The 17,618-nt window shown below is 37.9% G+C and overlaps 1 pseudogene; it reads left to right on the forward strand.

Annotated features, from left to right (window-relative positions):
• The first annotated feature begins 1,299 nt into the window (after positions 1–1,299).
• On the forward strand, positions 1,300–7,913 carry LOC109460294 (transcription factor BTF3; annotated as a pseudogene).
• Positions 7,914–17,618: the final 9,705 nt, after the last annotated feature.

A 17,618-nucleotide genomic window follows, 5' to 3' on the forward strand; every position in this document is an offset into this window, starting at 1 on the left:
GGAAGTGGGGCCTCTGGAAGGTGCTTAGGTCATGAGAGTGGAGACCTCATGAACGGGATTAGTTCTCTTATAAAATAGGCTCCACAGAGCTCCCTAGAATTTCCACTTTGTGAGGACACAGCAAGAAGTTGGCAGTCGTGATCTGCAAGAGGGCTCTATAAAAAATAATATAAGCAGAGCCACTTTATTAAAATGGAGCCAGAGCTTCCATTCCAGAGGAGCTACCTTGTACTTCTCACAGTTTTGGAATGTTAAAACAGTGCAAAATAACCTTTGCACTGGGCCTAAAGCAACATTGTATCCCAAAGAACTGTTCACAAGGATAACAAGTAGATATTATGAATACTGGATAGATGACTTCCAGACTGAAAATTAAAAACATTGTTTAGAATTAAAATCATTGTTGGCTTTTCTGCACCAACAGAAATGCCTTCCTTCTATTGGTGTAATTATTTCCCCATCCCTTTGTCTCCAAATCAGAATACCATTTGGGTTTCTGCCTGAATCAGTGCTTCCAGAATAGCTATTCTATTTTTTTTTTTCTTCATATGAATGCTTGTTGCCTCTCGCTCTCACTCTGGCCTTTTATTTTTAGGTTAACAGCTCTCACCAACCATGCTGGCCCTCTGGTCTCGGACTTCCAGTCTCCAGAATTGTGAGAAATAAATTTCTGTTGTTTTTAAGCCACACAGCCTGTGGTATTTTGTTATAGTACACAGACTATTAGAAGAATTGAACACAAAAACTGACATCTCTTCTTGGATACCTAACAGACAGTTCAAACTCAACATACTCAAATATGTACTGATCGTCTCCCCAAACCTACTTTACCTGCAGCCTGATTCATCTCAGCCGAGGGCAATCTCATCCTTTTCAGGCCAAACACCTTGAAGTTATTGCTTTTTTAATTCTTTATTGAAATAAATGTATATCTTGGAAGTCTAATGCTTCAAAAATTTTCACAAATTGAACAAATATATGTAACCAGCCCAAAATCAAGAAACAGAACTTTAACAATATCCCAGAAGCCTTCTTCCTTAGACTGCCCCCTTTTAGTCACTAGTTCTCCCTCAGGTAAACTAATGTGTCTCTCAGAATGCAATACAGGAGAATACCAAGGAAGAAAAGATAGGAGACACAAAGTATATGTATTCAGAAGTTCCAGCATTCACCTACTCTCAACAACAAATGAAAAGATAAAAAGGATGGGTAGGAAGGAATAGACAAAGCAATAATAGAAGAAAATTTCCCAGGACTAAAGAAAGACATGAGATTTAAAAGGCCCATCAGGTGTCAAGCATGATGTATGAAGAAACACCCATACTACGACATACTGTGGTAAAATTTCAGGTAAAAACAAAACAAAACTCTTAACAGCTTCCAGAGAGTAAAACATTGCCCTAAAGGAGCAAGAATCAATGACATCTGAATCGATGACATCAGTGACATCTGAATCAATGAAATCTCAATTGTCATAGGTAATATTGTGAAGAAAGAACATAAGACAATATTAAAAATAAGAAAATAAGATTTTCTTGAAAGTTCCTGATCATCCTTATATTTGTGTACATTATGGGCGGAAAATATTAAAATGGCTACAGTCCATAACAAAAAATTGTCCACAATCCCATCACCTAACCAAGTTACTGTTTTCACTTAGTCATGTTTCATTCTAGTCCTTGTTTATATGCATATTCAAAATTTACATATTTGCAACAGTATGAAAGGAGAAATTATATTCTACAGGCTTGCTTTATAATATATCATGAGAATTGTTCTATTTGGTAGCCTTTCTTTGTTTCTTGTCTTCCCTTATCTCTTCTCTTTCCCAATACCTCCCTCACCTACTCATGGTAACATTACCACTTCTTCTGTTGTTTGTTTGTTTGTTTGCTTGTTCAAAATTTCTCAACACTTCTCTGTATTTTCTTTACTTCTTAAAAAACTGGAATCAGCCTGTCAAACTCCATAACAAATTTCTGTTAGGTTTTAATTGGAACTGCGTAGGACTTACAGATTAATTTGATGAGAACTGCTACCATTAGAAAATTGAGTTTTTCCGTCTGGGAACACAGTATATCTCTCCATTCATTCAAGCTGCCTTTTGTGTGGAGAAACTACTGGTGTCACTGTCACAGACATTTGGGAAGACAATTTGGCCAAGTTTACTACAGTAAAAATGCACACATCCTATGGCCCAGCAATTCCTTCTTATCAACTCTGGAGAAATATCCCTATTCAAACATGTCCTACAGTATTCGTAATAGTAGATATATATATAGATATATCTATATATCTATATATATATCTATATATCTATGTATCTATATATCTATATATATATATATATAAAATAACCTAAATGTTCATTTATAGGGAAATGAGTAAAACGCATATTGCTGACAACCTACTGAATGGGCGAAGATATTTGCAAATTAAATATTCAGCAAGGGGTTAATACCCAATATATGTAAAGAAATCATGCAACTCAACACACATACACAAACGCACACAAAACCAATCTGATTAAAAATTGGGCACAGGAACTCAACAGAAATTTCTCCAAAGATAACATCTCCAAATGGCCAACAGACATATGAAAAGATGCTCAACATCACTAATTATCAAGGAAATGCAAAGCAAAACCACAATGAGATAACGCCTCGCACCTATCAGAATAGCTATTATTAACAAGTTAACAAATAACAAGTATTGGAGAAGATATGAAGAAAAGGGAACTCTCATATACTGTTGGTCGGAATGTAAATTGGTACAGCCACTACGGAAAACAGTATGTAAGATCCTCAAAAAAATAAAAATAGAACTATTATACAACCCAGGAATTCCACTTATGGGTTTTTACCTGAAGAAAACAAAAATACTAACTCAAAAAAATATCTTTATACCATGTTCATTGCAGCATTATTTACAGTACCTAAGACACGGAAGCAACCTACGTGTCCATCAATAGATGAGGAGATAAAGAAGATGTGATATATATATATATATATATATATATATGACATATATATACAATATATATGTCATATATATCATATATATTAAGTTGGTGCAAAAGTCATTGCAGTTTAGAAAGTTTAAAATAATTGCAAAAACCGCAATTACTTTTGCAACAGCCAAATATATATATATGATATATATATATATATATATATCATATATATATATCATATATATATATATATATATATACAAAATGGAATATTACTTAGCCACAGAAAATAATGAAATCTTGCCATTTGTAACAACATGGAGGGACCTAGAAGGTATTATGCTAAGTGAAATAAGCCAGACAGAAAAAGACAAATACTGTTGCTATCACTTACATGTGGAATTTTTTTAAAAAATTAAGAAGGAATGATCCTAGAGTAGATAAACACTGTGCTTGCCTTATCCTGTGAACACATCAAAATTACAACTAAATTATAACACAATCAACCGTAGAAGCATTTGAAGTCTAGCTGAACAGAAGTTTTATGACTAAGGATATAACAAAGAAGTCACAACACGACTGGTAGGAGGGGCGGAGACACGAAATGGGCTGGTCCCTCACCCACGTGTGGTGGTTGAGAATCAAGAGAGATATCGCAACCACAGAGGTTCCCCACAAAGGAGCGAGGGACCCCAGACCCCCAAACCAGTCTCCCCACCCGGCATACTGGTGATGGGAAGAGGAGCCCCCACAACTTCTGGCTGTAAAAACCTGGGGATTCCATTCAGGTGGGACAGAAGGCAGCGGGAAACCCAGATGACCTCTTAAAGGGCCTGTTCAGACACTCACCCTGGGTTCCAGTGGAGGGACAGTGACTCTGGCGTGTTGGAGACATATGGGGAGAGGCTGAGTTGTGTAACTTCAGGGTGAGGACTGGAAGGACAGTCCCCATCCTCCCTACATGGAGCCAGCTTCCTGTGCAGCCGGCAGGTGGGCGCCATCTTTCCTGTGTTGAGCCCGCCCCCCACAGGCCAAATCTGATTCTGATTGGCCTGGTGAGCTCCGCTGCTCCACCTTACTGACTCACCAAGACTCTGCCTCACCTAACATGCCTACAGGAGGAGGCTTTATCAGCCGCTGAACCTTATGGAAGCCAACAGGTGGCAGCAGGCCTCCTGTTTGGCAGGAATATCCTGCCTTTTTGCAGAGCTACCCCAGACCCAGTAACAGTGGCAGCTGTCCTCAGTTTGCAGCAGGGCCTCTCCTATGTGCCTCCAGTTCTACCACAGGCAGTGACAAATCACAGATCACTTTGTAGCTCCTACCAGATAGTCCTTGGCCGGTCACAGGCAGTGGATGACCTGGGCATGCACCAGAGCCCCTCCCAAGAGGCCCCAGAACCAACATACTTGGAGGTTGGCTTCAGACCAGAGCAGAGCACTGCCCAATTAGCCCCACAAATGGCATACACAAAGGGTGGTCTCAACAGGAACCAGAGCCTGATGGGGCAAATTCTGGTGTTTGGGGTAAGCCCCCTGCCCCCTGCACAGCAGCCCATAAGCTATAGATGTGGCCAAAGCTGACAGTCAGCCTGACGGTCAATACCACCCACAGACATTCCAACAGCAACCAAGTCTCAACTACAAAAGGAGGGCACACACAATACACACAAGGGACACTCCTGGAGCACCTGGCTCAGGTGACCAGGGAGGCTGTGCCACTGGGCCCCATACAGATACATGGAAAAAAATGAAATTGGACCACCTTCTTACACCATATACAAAAATAAACTCAAAATAGATCAAAGTCTTAAATGTAAGACCCAAAACCATAAAACTCCTAGGAGAGGGGCCGGCCCGGTGGCTCAGGCGGTTAGAGCTCCATGCTCCTAACTCCAAAGGCTGCCGGTTCGATTCCCACATGGGCCAGTGGGCTCTCAACCACAAGGTTGTCAGTTCGATTTCTCGAGTCCCACAAGGGATGGTGGGCTGCGTCCCCTGCAACTAGCAATGGCAACTGGACCTGGAGCTGAGCTGCGCCCTCCACAGCTAAGATAGAAAGGACAACAACTTGACTTGGAAAAAAGGCCTGGAAGTACACACTGTTCCACAATAAAGTCCTGTTCCCCTTCCCCAATTAAAAAATAATAATAATAATAAAACTCCTAGGAGAAAATATAGGCAGTAAACTATTTGACATTACTCTTAGTGATGTTTTTTCTGATCTATCTTGTCAGGCAAGGGAAACAAAAGAAAAAATAAACAAATGGGACTACATCAAACTAAAACATTTTGCACAGCAAAAGGAACCATCAACAAAACGAAAAGTGCCTACTGAATGGGAGAAGATATTCTCCAATGACACATCTGATAAGGGGTTAATATCTAAATTTTATAAAAAACTCATACAAGTCAACACCAATAAAACAAACAATCCAATTGAAAAGTAGGTGAAGGACCTGAATAGACATTTCTCCAAAGAGGATATACAGATGGCCAATAGACATATGAAAAAATGCTCAATGTCACTAATCATCAGGGAAATGCAAATTAAAACCACAAGATATCCCCTCACACCTGTCAGAATGACTAACATCAATAAATCAAAAAACAAGTGTTGGTGAGGATGTTGAGAAAAGGGAATACTTGTGTACTGTTGGTGGAATTGCAATTTGGTGCAGCCACTATGGAAAACAGTTTGGAAGTTCCCCAAAATTGAAAAATAGAACTACCTTATGACCCAGGATTTCCACTTCTGGGTATTTATCTGAAGAAATCCAAAACAGTAATTTGAAAAGATATATGCACCAATATGTTCATTATAGCATTATTTACAATAGCCAAGATATGGAAGCAACTCAACTGCCCATGAATAGATGATTGAAGAAAGAAAAATTGATACATATATACAATGTAATATTATTCTGCCATAAAGAAGAATGAAATCTTACCATTTGTGACAACATGGGTGGACCTAGAAAGTTTTATGCTAAGTGAAATAAGTTAGACAGAGAAAGACAAATGCCATATGATCTCACTTATATGTGGAATCTAAAGAACAAAACAAATGAACAAACAAAATAGAAACAGACTCAGATACAGAGAACAAAGTGATGGTTGCCAGATGGGATGGGCATTGGGGAACTGGGTGAAAAGGTGAAGAGGTTAAGAAGTATAAATTTGTAGTTGCAAAAATAGTCACAGTGATGTAAAGTAAAGCATAGGGAATATAATCAATAATATTGTAATAACTATATATAGTGTCAGGCGCATACTTAACTAACTGTGGGGAAACACTTCGTAAATCATATAAATATCTAACCACTATGTTGTACACCTGAAACTAATATAAAATAATATTCAATGTCAACTGTAATTAAAAAATTTTAAAAATTAATAAATAAAAATAAATACAATTTAGGGGGATGGGGAAGAAGGTGAAAGGACTAGAAAATACAAATTGGTACTCACAAAATAGTCATGGGGATGTGAAATACAGCATGGGAAATATAATCAATAATGTTGTAAAGATTATGTAGGGTGTCTGATGGGCACTGGACTTATGGGGGATCACTTTATAGATTATATAAATGCCTAACCTCTGTGCTGTATAGCTGAAACTAATATAAAATAATATTGAATCTCAACTATAATTAAATATATATGTATATGGTCATGGGATGTGGAGCGCAGCATAGGGAATATAGTTAATGGTCTTGTAATAGCTATGTATGGTGTCAGAAGGGCAGTAGACTTGTTGGGGTTATCACTTTGTGAGGGGTGTAAATGTCTACATTATGTTGTTTTATACACCTGAAACTAATAATAAAAAAAATAAAGAATAAAGAAAAAGAAAGAAAGAAGCACAATTTCGAAACTAAATTTTAAAAGCTCAAGTGATTTGAGGTGCTCATTCTCATCTGGTCTGCCCAAGACCCCATGAGTGCCAACCTTAGACCTATTCCCAGCCCTGTTTCTCTCTAGCAAGATGAAACAAACTATATAAACCAGGAGAAACTCGCCAAACTGCATGCACAAGTGCCCATTGGTAGGAAACGAACTGCTCACAGAAAGAAGAAGGTGGTTCACAGAACAGTTACAGCAGATGATACAAAACTTCAGTTCTTCAGGATGACCAGATGGCTCGGTTGGAGCATGAGCTCTGAACAACAGGGCTGCTGGTTCGATTCCCACATGGGCCAGTGAGCTGCACTCTCCACAACTAGATTGAAGACAACGAGCTGCCGCTGAGCTGACGGAGGGGCGGCTGGATGGCTCAGTTGATCAGAGCGAGAGCTCTCAACAACAAGGTTGCCAGTTCAATTCCCCACATGAGACATGGGATGATGGGCTGCGCCTCCTGCAACTAAAGATTGAAAATGGCGACTGGACTTGGAGATGAGCTGTGCCCTCCACAACTAGACTGAAGCTAGCTTGAAGGACAACTACTTGGAATCAACGGACCCTGGAGAAACACACTGTTCCCTAATATTCCCCAATAAAAAAAAAAAAAATTCAAAAAAAAAGAATGTGAGGGCTTTCAGGAACTCAGTATGCTTTAAAAAAAAAAAGAAAGAAAGAAAGAAAAAAACTTCAGTTCTTGTTAAAGAAGTTGGGGGTAAACAATATCGCTAGTATTGCAGAAGCAAATATGTTCACAAACCAAGGAATAGTGACCCACTTAAAAAACCCCTAATGTTCAGGCCCCTGTGACCTCTGCGACGGTGAACACTTTCACCATCACAAGCCATGCTGAGACAAAGCAGCTGACAGAAATGCTACCGAGCATCTTAAACCAGCTTGGTGCAGACAATCTGACTAGTTCAAGGAGACTGGCTGAAGCTCTGCCCAAACCATCTGGGGATGGAAAAGCACCACTTGCTACTGGAGAGGATGATGATGGTGAAATTTCAGATCTTGTGGAGAATTTTAATGAGGCTTCCAAGAATGAAGCAAACTAAACTGAGTCAACTTCTGAAGAAGACGAAACTTGAAGAAGCTACTGGGAGCTGTTATTTTATAGTATGACTGCTTTTTAAAATTTTGTTCATGGATCTGATAAAATCTTGATCTTTAATAATTTTAAGCCTAAACCGCTTGGACACTGCAGCTCTTTTCAGTTTTTGCTTATACACAAATCATTCTTTGTAGCTAATTAAGCTGAAGAACCTTGGGAATAAAGTTTGAAATAAAGGTTAATAAAGTTCTTTACCTACTTAAAAAAATAGAATAAAAAATAAAAGCTCAAGTGATTTTGAAATATTATTTTTTATTAGACCACACATAATGGAATTTCAAGATTCCACCTATTCTCACATATCTTAATTCAATTTATCCGCTATTCAGATTCAATCCAAAAGAAGCCAACCTCACAAATACCGGCCGTGCAAAAAAAGTACACATTTTAAGAGATGTTACCTATGTATTATTATACTTTTGCGAAGTTGAACTGAATTACAGTAGCAATATGTAGTATGACGTTCGCTCAAAAGATGGCGTTAATGAAATGAATGCGTCATTCATTGCATTACAATTTTAATACAGCTTTTTCCTTTCTTAAAATGTGTGTACATTTTGTTGGCACCCTCTCTATATACAAAGGTGAAACAACCATATTAAAAAGCAAGATGTTGGAATGGAAAATAATTGCTAAACTCCAAAGGAAAGGAAGGAACTCCTTCTCTTGGCCAATCAGAATCTGCCTTTAGGTAATTAGCTTTTTTATACAAGCAATTTTATTAGAAGACAAAATTTTTCTTTCAACAAACACACACACAGAGGGACACACACACACACACACACACACACACACACACACGTATATATAGCATAGTGGTTAAGGCTCTGGAGTTATGGGTTCCTGCATTGCTAGCTTCATAATCTTCAGCATACCTGATACTTAACTTCATTGTTATTTTTCTGATTTGTATAATTTGAATAGGATTGTAGGGAGGGTTAAACGAATTAATACTTATAAAGTCCTTAAAGCCGTGTGCTTGGTACAAAGTAATTGCACTCAATGTTAGCTATTATTGTTATGGATATTATTTGTCTTAGTTCAAACCAACAAATATTCATTAGCAGGACACCATGTGTCAGATGCTCCACTAGCCATTGGTGATACAGAGATGACTGAGAATCAGTCCCTGCCATGAAACATAAGGTACAGAATGTAGAACAAATACACCCACAATGTCAATACCATGAGGTCAGCACTTTGAAAAGATAATCCCAGGGCTGTGAGCATATTTAGAAGGCTCACTCAGTGGGCTCAACACAAGACTGGGGAGGAAAAGGTGGAAAAGTGGGGCACTTTTCACATGGAAAACAATAATAAGAACTATCTCTCCATTCCCTTTTTTCATTAAAGGAGAGAAAGTCCTTGATAGATTATTTATATCTTTCCAACCTTAAGAATGACCCACGAAAAATTGTGTTACCACAAGATATTCTGACGACAGCTCGAGCTGAACAACCAAGAGTAACCACTGAGATATGACAGGGCCATTCCGTAGGACAAGTTGGAAAACAAATACAAATTATGTTGTAAACCCCACAGGGAATCTACTTTATTCCACAGAGTGCCAGCCTTTCATAACGTAGTTTCCACATTTAGAGAGCATTTTATGGTATGTTTCCAAAGACTGTGTTTCACAACAAATATCTAAACCCCCTGCCAAGAATTCGATATTGTATAAACTCAAGATAAATATGAGTCAGCACTGCATCTCTATTAAAAAAAAAAAAAAAAAGATTGACAGTGGCTTGTATGAACTGGAGCATATTATCTAGGAACTATTAGGTAACTTTTTAACCATAATTCACAATTTTACAAGGCTCAAACTGAATATGAGAGAGAGAGAGAGAGAGAGAGAGAGAGAGAGAGAATCTGAGACTGATTAAGAGATCAACCTATAAGACTGTAATGGGTCAAAGGAATAAGGAATGCTTTTCAACTAATTCAGTAAGAATAGCCCACTGCAGGACAAGCAAGAAATTTCCTGCCCATATGAGCTCACAGTCTAGTCAGCAAAACGAAGAGCACATACAGAAAATAGAATGCTCTCAAGTCTTGTACACTGTAACTTTAAGTACAGCTTTGAGCAAGAGGGATTCTTAGCTAGATTTTGAAAAAGGATTCCATATCCCTTATGAAAAACTCGTAATGGCTTCTCATTGCTGACAGGATAAATTTGTTCTTCTCACCTTAACCCACACACTGTATCCCAATGGTAATCCTATGGTCCAGCTAGAATGGCTTAAGCATCATGCCTCAAGTTTCCCATCTGGAATACTTTCTGTACAAACGCTAACCATAGGCAGTTATATTAATCCCACCTCTTCCAGGAAACCTTCCCAGTTATAGCATCCTATGCCTTCTTCCTCCACTTATCTGCATTCTACAGTCAGACATCTCTAGGCAACCTCTCCCTCTCCCACAAGAACTTGGTCATGAATGAGGAAAATTTACAAACAGCTGAGAACAGAAACATGCAAAATCATCTTATGTGGTCAGAATGACTCACGGTCTACCAACACTTGACTGATTCCTAACTGAATTAGTTTATGTGTCTAAGGAAAACAAGGATTGAGCTAAAAAGGGCTAACAAATCTCAAAAGCTAGAGGCAGCTTTGTCCAAATAGTGCCTTCTTGGGGAGAGGGAGGCTTGGGCCCTGGAATTGAACATTTCTCTCCCATAAGGCAAGGCATCTTTCGTGCAGAGACAGTAAAGGTGCTTCCAGGCAATAGACTTCAGGTATTTCTAACCCCACTGGTGCCACCATTTCCCACTGAGTGGAAGGAGCCATATAAATCTGCATTGTTTAAAATCAGCTTTATTCTGTGATAAATATACACTGTAAAAAATCCCTGCTTTTAGGGGTATAGTTCAATGAGTTTCGACAATGTATATGGTTGTATAACCACCATCACAATCAAAATATAAAATATATGACTTAATTTCTTATGTAAATTTGTCAACAAGGACAAAAATGCATGGTTCATAAAGACATGCCTGTAACAATTATTTTTCACTAAAAAAAATGATACTATGCTTTTAGCTGAACTAGAATGAGTTCATTCTTTTTTCATTTTCTTTTTTCTTTTTCTCCTATTAAAGTTTATTAGAGTGACAATTGTTAGTAAAGTTACATAAATTTCAGGTGTACAATTTGGTAATATATCATCTATATATCACATTGTGTGTTCACCATCCACAGTCAGTTCTCTTTCCATCACCATATATTTGATCCCCTTTACCCACATCTACCACCCCCCTTCCCCTATACTCTCTGGTAACCACTAAACAATTGTCTGGTCTACGAGTTTTTGTTTCTCCATTTATTTGTCTCGTGCTTTTGTTGTTTTCAGTTTTATATACCACGTATCAGTGAAATCATATGGTTCACCACTTTTTCTGTCTGACTTATTTTGCTTAGCATTATAATCTCAAGATCCAGACAAGTTGTCGCAAATGGTACTTTCATCTTTTCTTATAACAGAATAGTATTCCATGGTATATATATACAACAACTTCTTTATCCATTCATCTATTGAATGTTGGTTGTTTCCATGTCTTGGCCACTGTAAACAAAGCTGCAATGAACATTGGAGCACACGTGGCTTTATGTATAAATGTTTTCAGATTTTTGGGGTAGATACCCAGGAGAGGGATTGCTGGGTCAATTGGTAATTCTATTCCTTATTTTTTGAGGAACCTCCACGCCGCCTTCCATAGCAGCTGCACCAGTCTGCATTCCCACCAACAGTGTATGAGGGTTCTTTTTTCTCCACAGCCTCTCCAACACTTACTATTTGTCTTGTAAATGATAGCCATTCTGACTGGGGTGAGGTGATATCTCATTGTGGTTTTTATTTGCGTTTCTCTGATGATTTGCATTTCTCTGAGGAATGTCTCTTCAGATCCTCTTTCCATTTTTTAATTGGATTGTGTTTTTTTGTTGTTGAGTTGTGTGACTTCCTTGTATATTTTGGATATTAGCCCCTCATCGGAGGCACTGTTTGCAAAACTCTTCTCCCATTCAGTTGGTTGCCTCTTTATTTTGTCGATGGTTTCTTTTGCTGTGCAGAAGCTTTTAAGTTTCATACAGTCCCATTCATGTATTTTAGCTTTTACTTCCCTGGCCTTTGAGCTAAAATTCATGAAATGCTCTTTGAACCCAAGGTCCATAAGTTTAGTGCCTATGTTTACTTCTATGAAGTTTATTGTTTCAGGTCTTATGCTTAAGTCTTTGATCCATTTTGAATTAATTTTGGTACATGGTAACAGATAGCAGTCTAGTTTCATGCTTTTGCACATGGCTTTCCAATTCTCCCAGCACCATTTATTGAAGAAGTTGTCTTTTCTCCATTCTATGTTTTTGTCTTCTTTGTCGAAAATTATCTGTCCATATTTATGTGGGTTTATTTCTGGGTTCTCAATTCTATTTCATTGGACTGTGTGTCTGTTTTTCTGCCAGTACCATGCTGTTTTGATTATTGTCGCCCTGTAGTACAAGCTGAAGTCAGGGAGTGTGATACCTCCATTATTGTTCTTTTTTCTTAGTATTGCTTTGGCTATTTGGGGTCTTTTCTGGTTCCATACAAATCTGATGACTTTTTCGTTCTATTTCTTTGCAAAATGTCACTGGGATTTTGATGGGGATTGCATTAAATCTCTATATTGTTTTGGGTAACATGGCTGTTTTAACTATGTTGATTCTTCCAATTCATGAACGTGGAATGTCTTTCCGTTTTTTTGTCTTTTTCAATTTCTTTTAAAAATGTCTTATCGTTTTCAGTATATAGGTCTTTCACATCCTTGGTTAAGTGTATTCCTAGGTATTTTATTCTTTTTGTTGCAATTGCAAAAGGATTTTTTTTATTACTTTTTCTGAGATTTCATTGTTAGTATATAGGAATGCAATGGACTTTTGTACATTGATTTTGTAGCCGCAACTTTACTGTATTCATGTATTGTTTCTAAAAGATTTTTGGTGGAGTCTTTAGGGTTTTCTATGTATAGCATCATGTCATCTACAAAGAGTGACAATTTAACTTCTTCATTCCCTATTTGGATGCCTTTTATTTCTTTCTCTTGCCTGATCGCTCTGGCGAGGACTTCCAGTATTATGTTGAAAAGCAGAGGTGATAGGGGACAGCCCTGTTGTGTTCCTGAACGTAGAGCAAAAGGCTTCAGTTTTTCACAATTAATTATGAGATTAGCTGAGGGTTTGTCATATTTGGCCTTTATTACGTTAAGGTATTGTTCTTCTATACCTATTTTAGTAAGTGTTTTAATCATAAATAGATATTGTATCTTGTCGAATGTTATTTCTTCGTCTACTGATATAATCACATGATTTTTGTCTTTTATTTTGTTTATGTCATATATCACATTGATCGATTTGTGTATATTGAACCATCCTTGTGCCACTGGGATGAACCACACTTGGTCATGATGTATAATCTTTTCAAAGCATTGTTGCATTTGATTTGCTAGAATTTTGTTTAGGATTTTTGCATCTGTATTCATCAGAAATATCGGTCTGTAATTTTTTTTATTAGTGTGATCCTTACCAGGTTTTGGTATCAGGGTAATGTTGGCCTCATAAAATGAGTTAGAGCGTATTGTCTCTTCTTCAATTTTTTGGAAGAGCTTGAGCAGGACAGGTATTAGATCCTCTTAGAAGGTTTGGTAGAATTCACTAGTGAAGCTATCTGGTCCCGGACTTTTGCTTTTGGGAAGGTTTCTGATGACTGATTCAATTTCCTTAATGGTTATTGGTCTATTTAGATTTTCAACTTCTTCATGGTTCAGCCTAGGAAGGCTATATGTTTCTAAGAAGTTGTCCATTTCTTCTAGGTTATTGACTTCGATGGCATATAGTCCTTCATAGTATTCTTGTATGATCCTTTGTATTTCTGTGGCATCTGTGATAACTTCCCCTCTTTCATTTCTGATTTTGTGTATTCGTATCTTTTCTCCTTTTATCTTAGTGAGTCTAGCCAAGGCTTTATCAATTTTATGAATCTTTTCAAAGACCAGCTCTCTGTAACGTTAAATTTTACTATTGTCTTTTTGTTCTCTATTTCATTTAGTTCTGCTCTAATTTTTATTATTTCTTTCCCTCTGCAGACTTTGGGTTTCATTTGTTCTTCTTTTTCTAATTCTTTAAAATGTAATGTGAGGTCCTTTATCTGGGATTTTTCTTATTTCTTGAGATAGGCCTGTAATGATATAAATTTCCCTCTCAAACCTGCTTTCACTACATCCCAAAAATTTTGGCAGGATGCGTTTTCATTCTCGTTTGTTTCTAACTTCTTTCCCCGAAAATAAGACCGGATCTTATACCGTATTTCATTGAAAATAAGACCTGGTCTTATATTACTTTTTGCTCAAAAAGACGCATTAGGGCATCTATTCAGGGGTTGCCTTATTTATTTATTTTTAATAAATCTACATTTATTGAAATACAGTTATGTCATCTTCTTCTGGAACATCGTCATAACGTACTAAATGCATTAGTCTCACTGATGATCTTAACTGGGGCTTATTTTCGGGGTAGGAATTATTTTCAGGGAAACACGGTATGTGTCTTTGATCTCTCCTCTTATATATTCTTCTACCCAATTGTTCTGAAAAAATATGTTGTTTAATCTCTACATATTTGTGGTTTTTCCTGCTTTCTTTTTGCAGGTGATATCCAATTTCAAAGCCTTGTGATCAGAGAATATGCTTGGTACGATTTCAATCTTCTTAAACTTGCTGAGGCTGATTTTATGTCCCAATATATGGTCTATCCTTGAGAATGTTCCATGTACACTAGAAAAGAACGTATAGTCTAATGTTTTAGGATGAAGTGCTCTATAAATGTTAATTATGTCCATTTCATCACATGTGTCATTTAGGGCTGCTATTTCTTTCTTTATTTTCTGTTTGGATGATCTATCCATAGCTGTCAATGATGTATTTAGGTCCCCTACTATAATTGTGTTTTGGTCACTTTCTCCCTTTAGTTCTGTTAGCAGTTGCTTGGTATATTTTGATGCCCGTTGATTGGGGGCATAAATATTGATATGTGTTCTGTCTTCTTGTTGTATAGTCCCCTTTACCATTACGAAATGTCCATCTTTGTCTCTTGTTACATTTTTTATCCTGAAGTCTGTTTCATCTGATATCAGTACGCCTTACACCGGATTTTCTGTGGATAACATTTGCTTGGAGTGTCAATTTCCACCCTTTCCCTTTGAGTCTATATTTGTCCTTGTATCTGAGATGTGTCTCTTGGAGGCAGCATATGGTTGGGTTTAGTTTTTTGATCCAATCTGCTACTCTGTGCCTTTTTATTGGTGAGTTCAGTCCATTTACATTTAGGATGATTATTGATATATGTGGATTTCCTATCATTCTATCATTGGTTTTCTGGTAGGACTGAGTCTCCATTGCTTCTTTGACTTTCTGTTGCTGTCTATGTGTGGTGGTATTCTATGATTTCACCCTCCGCATCTTCCTTTATTACGTTATATATTTCAGTTCTGGATTTTTTTTTTTTGAGTGGTTACCATTAAGCTTATGTAATAGAAAGTTTCATATTTAGAGTATTTCATTTTCTTCAGAATGTTTACTTTCACCATTCCCTTATGCAAATTCAGACCTTTACTCTCCCCCCTTTTATATTTCTGTTGTCAAAAAGTATTCTTATTTATACTGTGAGTTGATTCCTGTGCTGCAGTAGCAACATTTCTTTTTCCTCTTTTTCTTTAAGTGTTTTTTTTTTCTTCTTTACTCTGTATGTTATGTTTATGTGTATAGTGTCTTATTTGGTATAGGGGTTGCCATTTCCTGCTTCTGTCTGTCTGTTCATAATCTTACTCATGGTTTTGTATTCTTTGCTTTTTTCTTCAAGTCAAACAGCCTTCTTCAGTATTTCTTGTAGTGCAGGTCGTGTGTTAGAAAATTCCCTCAGCTTCGTTATATCTGGAAAGGTTTTTATTTCTCCTTCATATCTAAAGGCTATCTTTGCTGGTCATATTATTCTTGGCTCATAATTTCTCTCTTTCAAGAGTTTGAATATTTGAGTCCACTCCCTCCTGGTTTATAGAGTTTCTGCTGAAAAATCTGATGATAACCTAATGGGCTTTCTTTTGTAGGTTACCGTCTTCTTTTCCCTGGCTGCCTTGAGGATTCTTTCTTTGTCGTTAATTTTTGACCCCTTCAATACAATGTGCCTTAGAGAAGGCCTGTTGGGGTTGAGATAATTAGGTGTTCTATTTGCTTCTTGAATTTGAGGATCCAGTTCTTTCCCCAAGTTTGGAAAGTTCTTGCTGACTATTTGTTTGAATATACTCTCTGTTCCCTTCTCCCTTTCTTCTTCTTCTGGTATGCCCATTATTCTTATATTGCTCTTTCTGATGGAGTCAGAAAGTTCTTGTAGATTTCTTTCATTTCTTTTGTCCCTCAAGTCTCTCTCTTCTTCCATCTGTGTCATTTCCAGGTTTCTATCTTCGATGTCACTGATTCTTTCCTCCACCTGGTCAGCTGTATTACCTAAGCTGGCTACTTCAGTCTTCGTTTCTATTATTGAGTTGTTAATCTCCAGAAATTCTATTTGGTTCTTTTTTAAAATTTCAGTCTTTTTGGTAAAATGTTAATTTTGTTCTTTGTTTGTGTTTCTGAGTTTATTAAACTGCCTGTCTGTGTTTTCCTGCATATTGTTGCGTTTTTTAAGAACTGCAATCTTGAATTCTCTGTCATTTAAGTCACATATTTCCATGTCTTTAAGTGCCTTTTCTGGAGACTTTTCATTTTCTTTCTGAGCTGCCTTGTTACCTTGGTTATTCATGACAATTAGTGAATTATTATTTCTCTTCCTAGACATCTACAGGAGTGGGTTCTGCAACAGGTTGATAGGAAGAGGTCTTCCCTTTGCTTTCCATTAGCTGTTGGTAGAATGCTTTGTTTTAGTTCCAACTGCAGCCTTTAATTCTCTCTCATGCTGTAGTGTTATATTTTATATGCACTGTTCTAGCTTCTCACACAATGGGGGGATTCCCTTGTAGGTGGGCATCTCCTCCGTGAGTATGTTGCCTGGGTCTGAGGGCACCGCTTCCATTAGGGGTTGTGGAATACTTCTGGTTCCAAAGCTCTTCCTGCACCATATTGAGGGCCTGCGTGTTTCAGGGGCTCTGTTTATCCCTGCAGGGATCTGCTTAGATAGGTGGGGGTGGGGGCGGGGTAGGTTGTGAGAGGTGGCTGTGAGCAATGGCGGCGACCACAAGCACTGCTCATTCAGCACCCAGGGCTTCCTCCCCTTCGCCAGAATTAGTAGGGCTCTGAGTTCGTGGCTGCTCTTTGATCTGCTCTTTGATCTGACACTACTGTTTTTCTGCTTTTACCACCGGGCAGGCAGGGGTGGGGTGAGCTCTGGGAAGGTGGGAGGGTCGGCTAGTCTCACTGCCGAAGGCTTCCATCCTCTGTTTGGCAGTGAGGGCTTACACCACCGTTTTCACCATTCTTCCCTCTGTCTTTGCTCCGAGGTTTGTGCCGTTAGTGTTGGGTTCAGCTGTGTTATATGCTGATCCCTCAGGCGGGACTATGGGCCATAAGCAGAACACTAGCAGTGCGTGTTCTTCAATTTGCCATGGCTGCCTGGAATGCAGGAAG

The sequence above is a fragment of the Rhinolophus sinicus genome, chromosome X (assembly GCF_036562045.2).
Source record: "Rhinolophus sinicus isolate RSC01 chromosome X, ASM3656204v1, whole genome shotgun sequence".
In the NCBI taxonomy this organism is placed as follows: domain Eukaryota; kingdom Metazoa; phylum Chordata; class Mammalia; order Chiroptera; family Rhinolophidae; genus Rhinolophus; species Rhinolophus sinicus.